Here is an 11,096-nt window from a genome sequence, read left to right as displayed (position 1 = left end):
ACTATATTCACAGGAAGCTGCAGGCGTTCTTTAACGAGCCATATGTATATTATGTAAAAGAAATAAATAGACAAAAGTATATAAAAGTTAGAAAGATCTTGATAAACATCGAATCAAAGTTTCAACCTGTTTCCCAATATCATTCATAACAGAGACTTAATTCTAGAGAAATATGAATCCATGTCTCAGTCCTTTAAGTCTTTAATTAATTCCTGTTGGCAATTGTTAACGAATCCTACAGCTTTACATTTTTACCTAACTGCAAAGCACAAATGAGGAGTGTCAGCTAACTCATTTCCAACTCAGTTCCTTTCATAACCGCTTTTGAAAGCCTGTCAAGGACGCACTCGTAATCGCTCGCATATTTCTACAAATTTCAATGCAGCTCTCTCTACCGGCTGTTTAAAGTTTCCGTTAAACTGAACATCAACTGCATTCAAAGTACTCCATTATAACTTCCTAATTTACTTAGGAATTACTCAAAAAATTGTTTAACTACAATCTAAGACTGTTGCTTCCCAATTTCTCGAATTTACAGTCAATCATGCCTCGACTCCTGCGATATCCCACTCCTGACAATCTAATACAGGCAGTTAACAAATTGTAGCAATTTTCAGATAGTTTATTGTGTTTGTTTAGAAGCAGCAGTCTAGAAATAATGTACTTATTAATTAGATTTTTAAAAATGTATACACCTATGGCACTTTGAGGTGGTTCAGGATACCAGTGGGCAAACAAACTAGGAGTGGAATGCGTTGATCTCACTGAAGGCGCGAAGGCAGTACCATTCTCTCCAGACAATGTGTTAAGGATCGTCCTTCTGGTCCACCTTCCATCTGGAGAAGACAGCTTTCTAAGGACTAATAAGGACTGCTGCCGGAAAGCTTTGCCTGATGATGGTCACCTGATCAAAATTCCCCAATGAGGACTACAGTTAACGAGGTCTGCATTTTTATTTTTTAAAAACCGAAAGAATTGCAGATGCTGTAAATCAGGAACAAAAACAAAAGTTGCTGCAAAAGCTCAACAGGTCAGGCTGCATCTGTGAAGGAAAAAAAAATACAGAGTTAACGTTTTTTGGGTCCGGTGACCCTTCCTTAGAACTTTTTTTTTAAACAGGCATTGTGATCAAAATAACAGAGGTGCGCGTAACCGCCGTAAAGCCTGACCAAGCAAAGGTTAGGGGCATCAACATTTCCCAAAAGAATCTATGTAAAAACATCACCACACCTAATGATATCAATTTAAATAAAACACTTAGGTAATGAAAACGTCAGGCCAATGTTATACATACCACTTGCATTTTATTGACAACACACACAGTCGAATATCGCAGTATTTGATGTATATCCATTTTGCCGGTTTATCAAAAGTACCGGTTGATAAGGTGCCAATAAAAATGAAGTTTGCTGTATTTTAAAATGCCACTGGTAGGTAGTTCAATGGAAAAGTTAGACAATCGGTAGCAAGAGCTAATTTGGAAATTGTAGAAATAAGCAATGGGTGATTTTGCGTGCATCCTTGACAGGCTTTCAAAACAGATTATGAAAGTTAGTTTCTTTCCTTCCAAGAACAAAACCTTATTTCCAGCAACGTTGTACTCATAATAAATCGTTTAAACTTGAAGGTGGCCAGTTTCTATTGCAACACAGTTAAATAAGATTTCATACCACACAGGGAATACTGAATTTGGAACAGAGTGAACTCAGGAGAGATCCCAATTTCCAATACAAGTTACCTCTTGCAGCTGCCTTGACAGCGAACGCAAGTGACGCAAACATTTTCCTTCTAGTCTGATGCTGCCACCTTCAGCTAGTGCTTTTTTTTTGAGGAGTAATTTTCAAACATCTCAGTGCGCTAGTCCAATTATACATGGTACTCATGCTAAAAGTTCCCAATAAACATACAAAGGAAATTCTAATGACATTCTGATGGGTTCAGCTCTTTGGAACATTGAGACAAATCTTATGCAACTCACCATATTTAATTTAGGGATCATCAAGTCATAGAATCTTGACATGTACGGTAACTATCTTGCTGCCAATAATATTAAAATAGGAGTTACAGGTAGCAATGTAGGTGGAAGTTAGCTTGATATCAAAATTAATCTCTTCAGCTGACAGTTATAACTGGAAACACTAATAAATCCTCAAAATTCAAACTGCAAATCTTAGTGGAAACATAGAAAATGACATTTGGTTACATCTAATAATTTTTTCGCAAGTGATATGTTAAAAGCTTACATTAGAAGTACTCAAGTTTTCACCTTATTGAGAATTCAAAGGGCAACTGATTGATTTGTCAGTTAATTTTTGTATATTATTATTTTTAACAAATGTTTCCACTTTGCCTGTTGATTAGCACTTATGAATTACTCATTCCCTATCTGTTCAAGTTAAGATAAGTGGTAAAATGAGACCAGATGAGACTTTTTTTTCACCCACTGTGTTATGATCTGGAATGGACTGACTGAAAATGGTGGAAGTAGTTTTATTGTAATTTTCAAAAGGTAACTAGATAAACACTTGAAGGGAAACCCAAATGTGCAATGGGATAAGGGCAGGAAGAATGGGAGTATGTGGAGACACAAAGATGGCACAGATGTGTTTTTATAATTTAAAACTGTAATTGGTCAATTATCCATCTCATTTTAAGAGGAAGTACTTGTCACCACAAGTCCTCTATCCCACACCTTAATTCCTTTAGACATCCCAGTGAGAACTGGAGATGTGTGAGGATGTATTCACATATTCTGTTGTAGTGCCTAGGCTTTACTATGAAATCTGTAAATATGAATAATATACACTTCTTGCTGTTATTTTAGATGATGCAGTTTGACCCACTCCTTCATCCCTGCATTTTTCTTCTCTTTGAATACATGTCCATCCACTACTTTCTGAAACTATGCATTCCAAATCCTCAAGTCATACTTATAAATCTTTTCCACCATCAGTGACTGTTGACAGCGATGGAAAGTTTCTTTCTATACTCCTTTGTGCCCTCCCCAAAGCCTTTGTGTTCTTTAATATGATGCTCTGAATTGGTACACTTCAGCTGGTTCACGTAACTTCTTCACATGCTTCATTAATGGCTTGATGTATTAGACACCACCACTACTATGCCCCCTCCAGTTGAATTTGGTGTTGTAAATAGCTGTTTTTGACCATTTATCCAACTGAGTCAGTACTTCCACCATTTAAAATGTGTGACACTTTATAAATGCTTCCTGAAAAGCTACTTTACTCACTTTTAAGATGCTTATGTCTAGATGGCAACATTCTAGAGCAATGTTTTTTATTCAGGCAAACTTCAAACACATTATCAAGACTGATACACACTTCAGTTCTAAGCAAATACCAGATAGACCTTGCTGGCATAAGGGATAATCAGATGGATGGGTATTTTGATTGATTTAATTACTTCTTAGCAAGATCCAGCAGGAATGGAAAGCTTGGTTTAACATTGCTTCCTGCATCCAACATCTGCTTTGACCTCCATTCAGGCTAGCAAATGCAGCGCACAGCCAAGATTAAACCTGTTCTTTTCCCCTGTTCAGTTTCACATTGGGCAATGAGTTACAAGTTATTTAAGGAAGTGAACATTTCATTTTCCAAAAAGTATTTATCTTGACCCAAGCAAAGTGAAAATATTTTCCATTTAAATTTTAAACATCCAGGAATTTTCACTCTGGAATAGCTTCTAGTGGGAATTGAAGTGAAATGAAACCATCCAGATAAAATCCACAACTGTTAAGGGGAGGGTACTGTCACTATTTCGGAGTTAATGATAGCAGACTGGTCCATCTAATGGCTGACAAAAAATAGTTGCCATGTGTCCAATGAGAAACAGTATTGTTTGTACATGTGTGAAGATACAAAACCACAAGTTATCATTTGCTAAGCATCAGATTCAAATAAACATACAAGTTGGTAGCTGTGTGCACCATTTGAGGAAGTACTTGCCTCAAACACCAGCAAATTCATGCATTAGGAAGAGATGCAATATTTGAAACACATTTGAAACTGACTTGCTGCATGTCTGTTCTTCTTTCATTGAAGAGAGAGTGAAAAAATTAAAGTTATATGATTTGGGTCACAGTTACATGTTTATGAATTCTACATTGAAGGGTTGAAAGAACCCTTATCTTAAAATTACATGCTTACTGACATTCTAGAGGTTTCTACTCCAAAACTGGGGCAATTCAGTTGCTTGCTCCCTACAAAAAAAAGCAAGCGCCAAAGCTGCAGGAAAATCACAGCACTTGTCAGAACTTGGTGCTTTCGCACAAACACAGCAACCATCCAAGTTGATCGATATAAACAGTACAACACTATTAACGCTAAGTGTGAAGCTGGATGAACACAGCAGGACAAGCAGCATCTCAGGAGCACAAAAGCTGACGTTTCGGGCCTAGACCCTTCAGCTTTTGTGCTCCTGAGATGCTGCTTGGCCTGCTGTGTTCATCCAGCTTCACACTTGTTATCTTAGATTCTCTAGCATCTGCAGATCCCGTTATCTCTCTCCAACACATTGCATTCCCAGTTTATGTCAAGACACCAACAATATTTGACTCCTTGATGAACAGGACAGGCACAGACAGATGGCCCGGCTCCTGTATGTTAGCGTTTCAACTACGCGAGAATAAAAAAGTTAAACTGGCTCAAAAATTTGATGCATAACGTTATTCGCGCGCCACGAATAAGCGCTCCCTCAATGAGGGCAAGCATTACTCCATTTAATAACAGCACAGGGAAACAGGGCCCGCTGAAGTCCCATGTTAGTGGGGCGACGGCATGCACAGAATGACTCGGAAGCAATGGTGCCTCCTCTGGGGCAGGGGTGGGTCAGTACTGAGAAAAATTACACTGTTCATTAGCCTACATGCCATACATTCCTCACCCCCCCCCCCCCCCCCGGCACTTGTCATGAGTGCCTGCAAACTTAAGTGCTCGCTGGGAAAAGATTCCTAACGTGTTAGTTTCATGTGGTGCAAAGACGTTGTGTTCAGTTTTCAGTAAACAACGTCTCCCTCTATGCAGCCGCCATTACACACCCTTCCTTGTCTGGTCGAACGGCGCCGTCAAAAACAAGACAACTCACTAACACTACGTAAACAGCGTAGACCACAGCAACAAGTTCAAAACAAAGTACACTGGCATTATCAAACGTAAGGGTCCCTCGGCCGTTATACCTACAATACGCACCTAACATTACTAACTAGGGTTGTAACCCTAAGCGAAACAGCCAAACCAACGGCATTCAAGAGCAAAACCCGCGAACCCTCGCATTTTATAGACAGACCGCAAGCTGGACGTAATGACGCACGTCCTCGTGTTGCACAGCGTGCGCGCGTGGGAGAGCGCGCGCTCGCGCTGGCCCACCCCCCTCCGTCCCCTCGCCCGTGACCCACCACACCCTCAAACCTACGGGGCGCGCGACCGCGATATTCTTGCAACGGTCGCTCGCTCGCTCGCGCGCGGGCACGAGCCAGGCATCGGATGGTGGCCGCCAGAGGGCAATCTTTGTCTGGATTTGCATTGCGCCATTCGATTGTGGAAAATGCCACCAGATGGCGGCTTAGGATTGTTCGTCCTGTGAAGAAGCGGTGTTAACTATTCCTATTTCTAATTTAATCAAATTTAAAACTCGATATTTCCTGACGCAATCGAACGGAAAGTGAAAATCGGTTCCAAAATGGGCAGGAACGGTTAGTATTTTTGAACTTTTGTTCTATTTTTTAAGAGAAAAAAGGCGACCGAAGTGCGGATCTAAGATGGAGGACGGGAGTCGGATCGTGTGTGTTTGGGGGAGGGGAGCGGGAAATGTGGTTTCAGTTCGAGTTCACATCTTTTAAAAATACTTTCTTTCCCTTGTTTATTTTGTGTTTTATTTGACCGATCCCTGCCTTTAAGTGGTGAAATTAATTTTAAAGTTTTATTTTTGGTGGAATGTGTGTTTTGAACGTTTGCGCGTCACTTCATTGCACGTAAATATTTAAAAAGAGGTTAAAATACAAATGTTGTTTAATTGCCAAGCAGACGAAGGACGTGCAAGGATACAAAGACAAGCCCGAGTAGGAAGCTGGAGTGTGTGCTTTTACTCTCACTTTCGCTATTTTTGTTTGATGATAGAGCAAATGTTTGTAAATAAAAGACTGATACTTGTTGGATTTTGATATATCGGAAAGCAAAGTTAATTTGGTAAACGGGAAAAGCGCTTTGTAGCCTTCTTCAGTATCTGATCTCACGGGTTTTTTGTTATTACACTATTCTGTGTGGAGTCAGGTGACGACATGCTGATGACTGTCCTTGGTTTTTCTCACGCAATCCATCCGCCCAGCAGCTAGTTTTACAAGTACAAGGGGAGAGAGAAAAATATTCTTATCGAATTTATATTTTTTCAGGTGGGGGAAGGGTGAAATTTCCTGTTTTTGCCAAATAATCGTTTGTTTGTTTGTTTGACAAATGTTAAATCGGTAGTACAGATCAAACTTATTAAAAGCAGCAGTTCAATTTTCTGTTGTAAAAGCATATAGAAATTAGATTTGTTTACAAAAGGTGCTGGCTCAATGGCATTAAATGGAGGTCTAGGTTACTTGAAATTTCAGGGCAAAGTACAGCAACTTTAATTAAGGCACGATATTTGTGTGTATGTATCTATACAAAGATAAATATGTAAACAGTTATTGGGCATGGTAAATGTAAATAACGGATTAATAAGATAAATGGAAGGTCTATAGTTAAAGCCATTCAAAATGAAATGTTGTGGTTGGAGTTTGGAAATATCAATTATTTTTGAAAAGTGGGAATGGTTTATATTGTTTTCTAACCTAGTTCTATCATTTGTTTATGTATGAAGTTGAGTATTTTATCTTTAGTTGGTAAGAATGATAAAATATTTGAATGTATAGATTCATTTGAGGATATTTAAGAGATTATGTATGTTAATGCTTCTCAAAAAAATGTAGAAAGAAATTGTCCAAAGTAACTCTGTTGTGAGATGTTGATTTCTTTTAGAATGTATTTGAAAATCCGAGCTAATTAGTGCACCTGCTTTCTTTGCCCAAAAGTAGTAGGGGGAACGGTGGCTACTGGGAATAAGTCTATATTTGAACTTGATTTTGATTTTGAATAATGTTTATCCACCTGATATGGTTTATTTGATTAGTAAGTAATGGCCTTAAATGGCTCCTAGTTGTCCTGTCGGGTGAAATACTGTCCAGACATAGTTGGACCTACAGAACAGATCAGAATTCTCAATATGGCCCTTTTACAGTGCATTCACGATGAAAAAATTCATTCGCTGTAATTGGGCTTTGAAGACAAAATAAGTAATTACTGATTCTGGATATATGCCCCATGTAAAATATTACTGTAGAATTTGTCAAAAGTTGGCAGAAGTCTTCATTTCATTCCTGAAGAAATCTCCAATAGTTGAACAATTGCTACCAACAGATTTTAAATAAGGACTCCAGTGCCAACCTGTTGACAACGTGTATAATTGTACTCTGCAAATTTAGTATGTTCAATGTAGATTCAAGTGTGAAAATGAGGTTGGTTGCCTCAGGAATTGTTGGAATAGCAATCAAGCTGATTCATGAATTGAGATGAACAGACTTAAGTAGAGTTGTTTTGAGTTACAATTCAGTCTATGTTATGCAGTAGGAGACAGTGACTGTTTTCTGAAATACTGTGGGGTTAACCATTTTATTTCATTTTTGGAGTGAATTATTGTTAGGGTGTTGATTCTTTGAGAATACTGTAACTGTATTGGTAATTGATATTTTTTTCTTAATTTAAAAACTTCAAACAGACGACTCATAGATGGCGAATTCTTCACTGTAGATGAAGTTTAACTCTGCCAATTTAATGTTTGTGATGATGTCAGATAAAATAGGTTGTGATGCTTCAGTCAAAGACTGCTGCTTCTGACCCTGTCGTAGTAAAGCCTTAGCTTTTATCCTGGGATCACAGAGTAGATTTCCCACATGTGTTCTCTTCTTGTGTGTTGTAAAATTTTATATAATCAGAATCCAGTTAAGTCATTAGGACTTCTGGGTATAGAGTTCCAAGGAACGAAATGTTGGTGAGACTGGACCAATGGAAAGTATAATTTTGCTCAATAAGTATTATACTAACTTTAGTTGCAAGATGAACTAGGTGACTTCTTTGATCACAGTCAAATATTTTTACTTTTAAGTAATTATTTGAATTTGTTTTTTCCTTTATTGCATTAATAGAGGCAGCAATAGGGCTGCAGTTTGGACTCGGTTATCACATTACAGAGTACTATGTCTCATTGATTTCTAAGAACAAGGGAGAATGGCCAGTAGAGAATACAGACATGTTGCTTCAAACCGAGTTACTGTATCACGGTTAACAAGGTGTAGAGCTAGCAGACCAAGCAGCATCAGAGGAGCAGGAAGGCTGACGCTTCGGGTCTAGGCCCTTCTTCAGAAATACTATATGCAGGAGTTTTGCCTTGAATTATGTAACTGCATTCTTGTAACTTCAGAAACAAAATGTTTTTAGTTTATTTAAATTTTCTGCAATTTTAATCTGCGTAAGCTTAGTTTTTGAAAAGGCAAGGACTTCTTTTTTAAAGCACATTACAAATACACGTTTCACTTGCAACCAGTTCAAAACTTGAGTAAGACACTTGTGAAAATATTTAATTTGTGCATGTCATTGTCATCTATTTCTGTGATGTACAAAAGCAACTTATATTTGTGCAGTCCCTTTTAGTGAGAATAAAGATGTTCCAAGTGGTTCATAGGAGCGTTATAAAACAAAACATGACACTGCATAATTGATTAGCTGTCCAAAAGTTTTGCCTTACAAGTAGGTTTCAAGAAGCCTCTTTGAGGAGGAAAGGCGGAGAGGTGTGGGACAGGAGTGCCGGAGCTTGCATCTATACAATTGAAAACACAGCCACTCGTGGTTAGAGATAACAAGAACTGCAGATGCTGGAGAATCCGAGATAAAAAAGTGTAGAGCTGGAGGAACACAGCAGGCCAAGCAGCATCATGCTCATGGTTAAGCAGTTAAAATTAGCATGTTCAAGTGGCCAGAATTAGATGAGTGCAGATATTTGATGTTGTAGGACTCAAAGGTAATCCAGAATATTTTCTTATATTCATATCAGGTGTATATATGGGAACATAATATTTTAATTGACATGCATGTTTGTACCTCATCTTTAAATGTATTACAGTTGCTATTTTCAGGTCTCCTGTCACAATTATAACTTCTGAAACTGAAAGTGCAGAAATACTCAGCAAGTCAGTCAGCATGTCTGGAGAGCAAATGCTGTAGGCTGCTCTGATGGTTTTTTTTTGCCCTATCTCTGAACAGTTACAGCCTTTGGAATGGGAAAATTGAATATTAAAGAATTGCTGTAAGAATAAATGCTGGGAAAATTCAGTAGGTTGGGGACATTTGTGATGAGAAACAGAGTTAATATTTCAAATCAATAACCTTTCATTGGCACAGTTCTCAGACTTGCAGAAATTTTATGGTTTTTTTTGGTTTTCTGTAGATTTTAAGCAATTGCAGTATCTTGCTTTTGAGAATGAAAGTTATATTCATTGTAGAAATCAGTGATGGGAATGTAAATGGTTTTATACAATAGTCATGGTTATCTGGGTGGTTCCTCAAATCAGACTGAAATGTTCTATGCTGACTTTTTTTTAGGGTATAATGTAAGTGTTTTAAGTGTTCAGCGTGACAGTAAATCTGTATTTTCAAGATCAAAAAAGTCTTTTTCTCACTGCAAATTCTACATTATGGATATCAGCATACGATGGGACACTGTTAATGTTGTCTGTATAAAATACATATTGAAATAATTTAAGTCATGGCTAGCTTAACCAGAGAACAGACTGTATTATACAGGAGAGACAATGGGAACTGCAGATGCTGGAGAATCCGAGATAACAAAGTGTGGAGCTGGATGAACACAGCAGGCCAAGCAGCAAAGATGCTGCTTGGCCTGCTGTGTTCATCCAGCTCCACACTTTGCTATCTTGTACTATACAGGAGTTGCCTTGTAAATTTAGCTGTGTTAGGAATGATCATACACAAGAAGGAAATGACACTCCATTGCACCCAAAAATCAGATAAATTGTAGTAGTTTGTAAATAAACTGTGGGGGCGGCTCGGTGGTTAGCATAGCAGCCTCACAGCGCCAGGGACCCGGGTTCGATCCCAGCCTCGGGTAACTGTCTGTGCGGAGTTTGCACATTCTCCCCGTGTCTGCGTGGGTTTCCTCTGGGTGCTTCGGTTTTCTCCCAGAGTCCAAAGATGTGCAGACTAGGTGGATTGGCAATGTTAAATTTCCCGTAGTGCTCAGGGGTGTGTGGGTTATAGGGGGATGGCTTTGGGTGGGATGCTCCAAGGGGCAATGTGGACTTGTTGGGCCGTAGGGCCTGTTTCCACACTGTAGGGAATCTAATCTAATCTAAACTATGGGCCTTCAACAAATATTTACAGCAAATAAAGTACAGAAGGTATATTTTGTTTTATGTTTGTCCGACTCATGGTTTTTACAGTTAGTGAACACCCAATAGCTTGTCTTGATATCCAAGAACAAATACTTAAAAAGAAATTTAGATATTTGATGTTCTGTAATTCTGGTCACTTTGCTGTTTCTCATTTTAATGACTCTGATGTTGGTGGCCCCACGGTCAGTTCCGCAATGCTTAAACTCTGGAGTAAGTTCTATACTATTATCAACCTCTCTACTTCACTTTACTCCTTCAGTATAGTCCTTAAAATCTACCTCTTTGAGTAATCTTCTGTTCACCTGACTTGATGTTTCCTTATGTAGTTTTTCATATTTTGTAATGTTCCTGTAAAAACACGTTTGGGATATTTTATTATATTAAAGATGCTAGCTTAACAAAAGTTGTTGAGCACTGCAGTTGAAAATTAAATAGCACAGCTCAGCTCTTCAATTTTTCTGTATTTAATTCAGGGTTTTATTTGCAAATTTCATGTCAGTTAACTGGGTGCAGATTGTAATTTGGTTGCAAAGATTTTGCATGGTATCAAAGGTTAATATGTAGAGTAGTCTTTAACTTTGGGCATCTCCACACC

The 11,096-nt window shown here is 38.4% G+C and overlaps 1 protein-coding gene and 1 long non-coding RNA gene across 6 annotated transcripts in view; one reads left to right on the top strand and one right to left on the bottom strand.

Moving 5' to 3' along the window:
• Nucleotides 1-934: 934 nt before the first annotated feature.
• Nucleotides 935-5,328, bottom strand: LOC132210503 (uncharacterized). The gene is made up of 2 exons (XR_009446634.1): nt 5,205-5,328; nt 935-1,042 (listed from the first exon to the last, which is right to left on the bottom strand). It is a non-coding gene; the product is annotated as an uncharacterized LOC132210503 (long non-coding RNA).
• Nucleotides 5,329-5,546: 218 nt separating this feature from the next.
• Nucleotides 5,547-11,096, top strand: part of stag1a (STAG1 cohesin complex component a) — a 198,617-nt gene continuing 193,067 nt past the window's right edge. For 2 of the 5 annotated variants that reach the window (XM_048542711.1, XM_059651022.1), the window contains exon 1: nt 5,547-5,707. The gene's annotated coding sequence lies outside the window, so the exon portion shown is untranslated. Of the gene's footprint in view, nt 5,708-6,024; nt 6,087-6,336; nt 6,404-11,096 lie in introns of those variants that run through there. The other 3 variants (XM_059651023.1, XM_059651024.1, XM_059651025.1) reach the window with 3 other exon arrangements.

This window comes from Stegostoma tigrinum, chromosome 14, assembly GCF_030684315.1.
Source record: "Stegostoma tigrinum isolate sSteTig4 chromosome 14, sSteTig4.hap1, whole genome shotgun sequence".
Taxonomy (NCBI): domain Eukaryota; kingdom Metazoa; phylum Chordata; class Chondrichthyes; order Orectolobiformes; family Stegostomatidae; genus Stegostoma; species Stegostoma tigrinum.
Note: the sequence above shows the minus strand (reverse complement) of the source record. Positions and strands in the feature narration are given on the sequence as shown.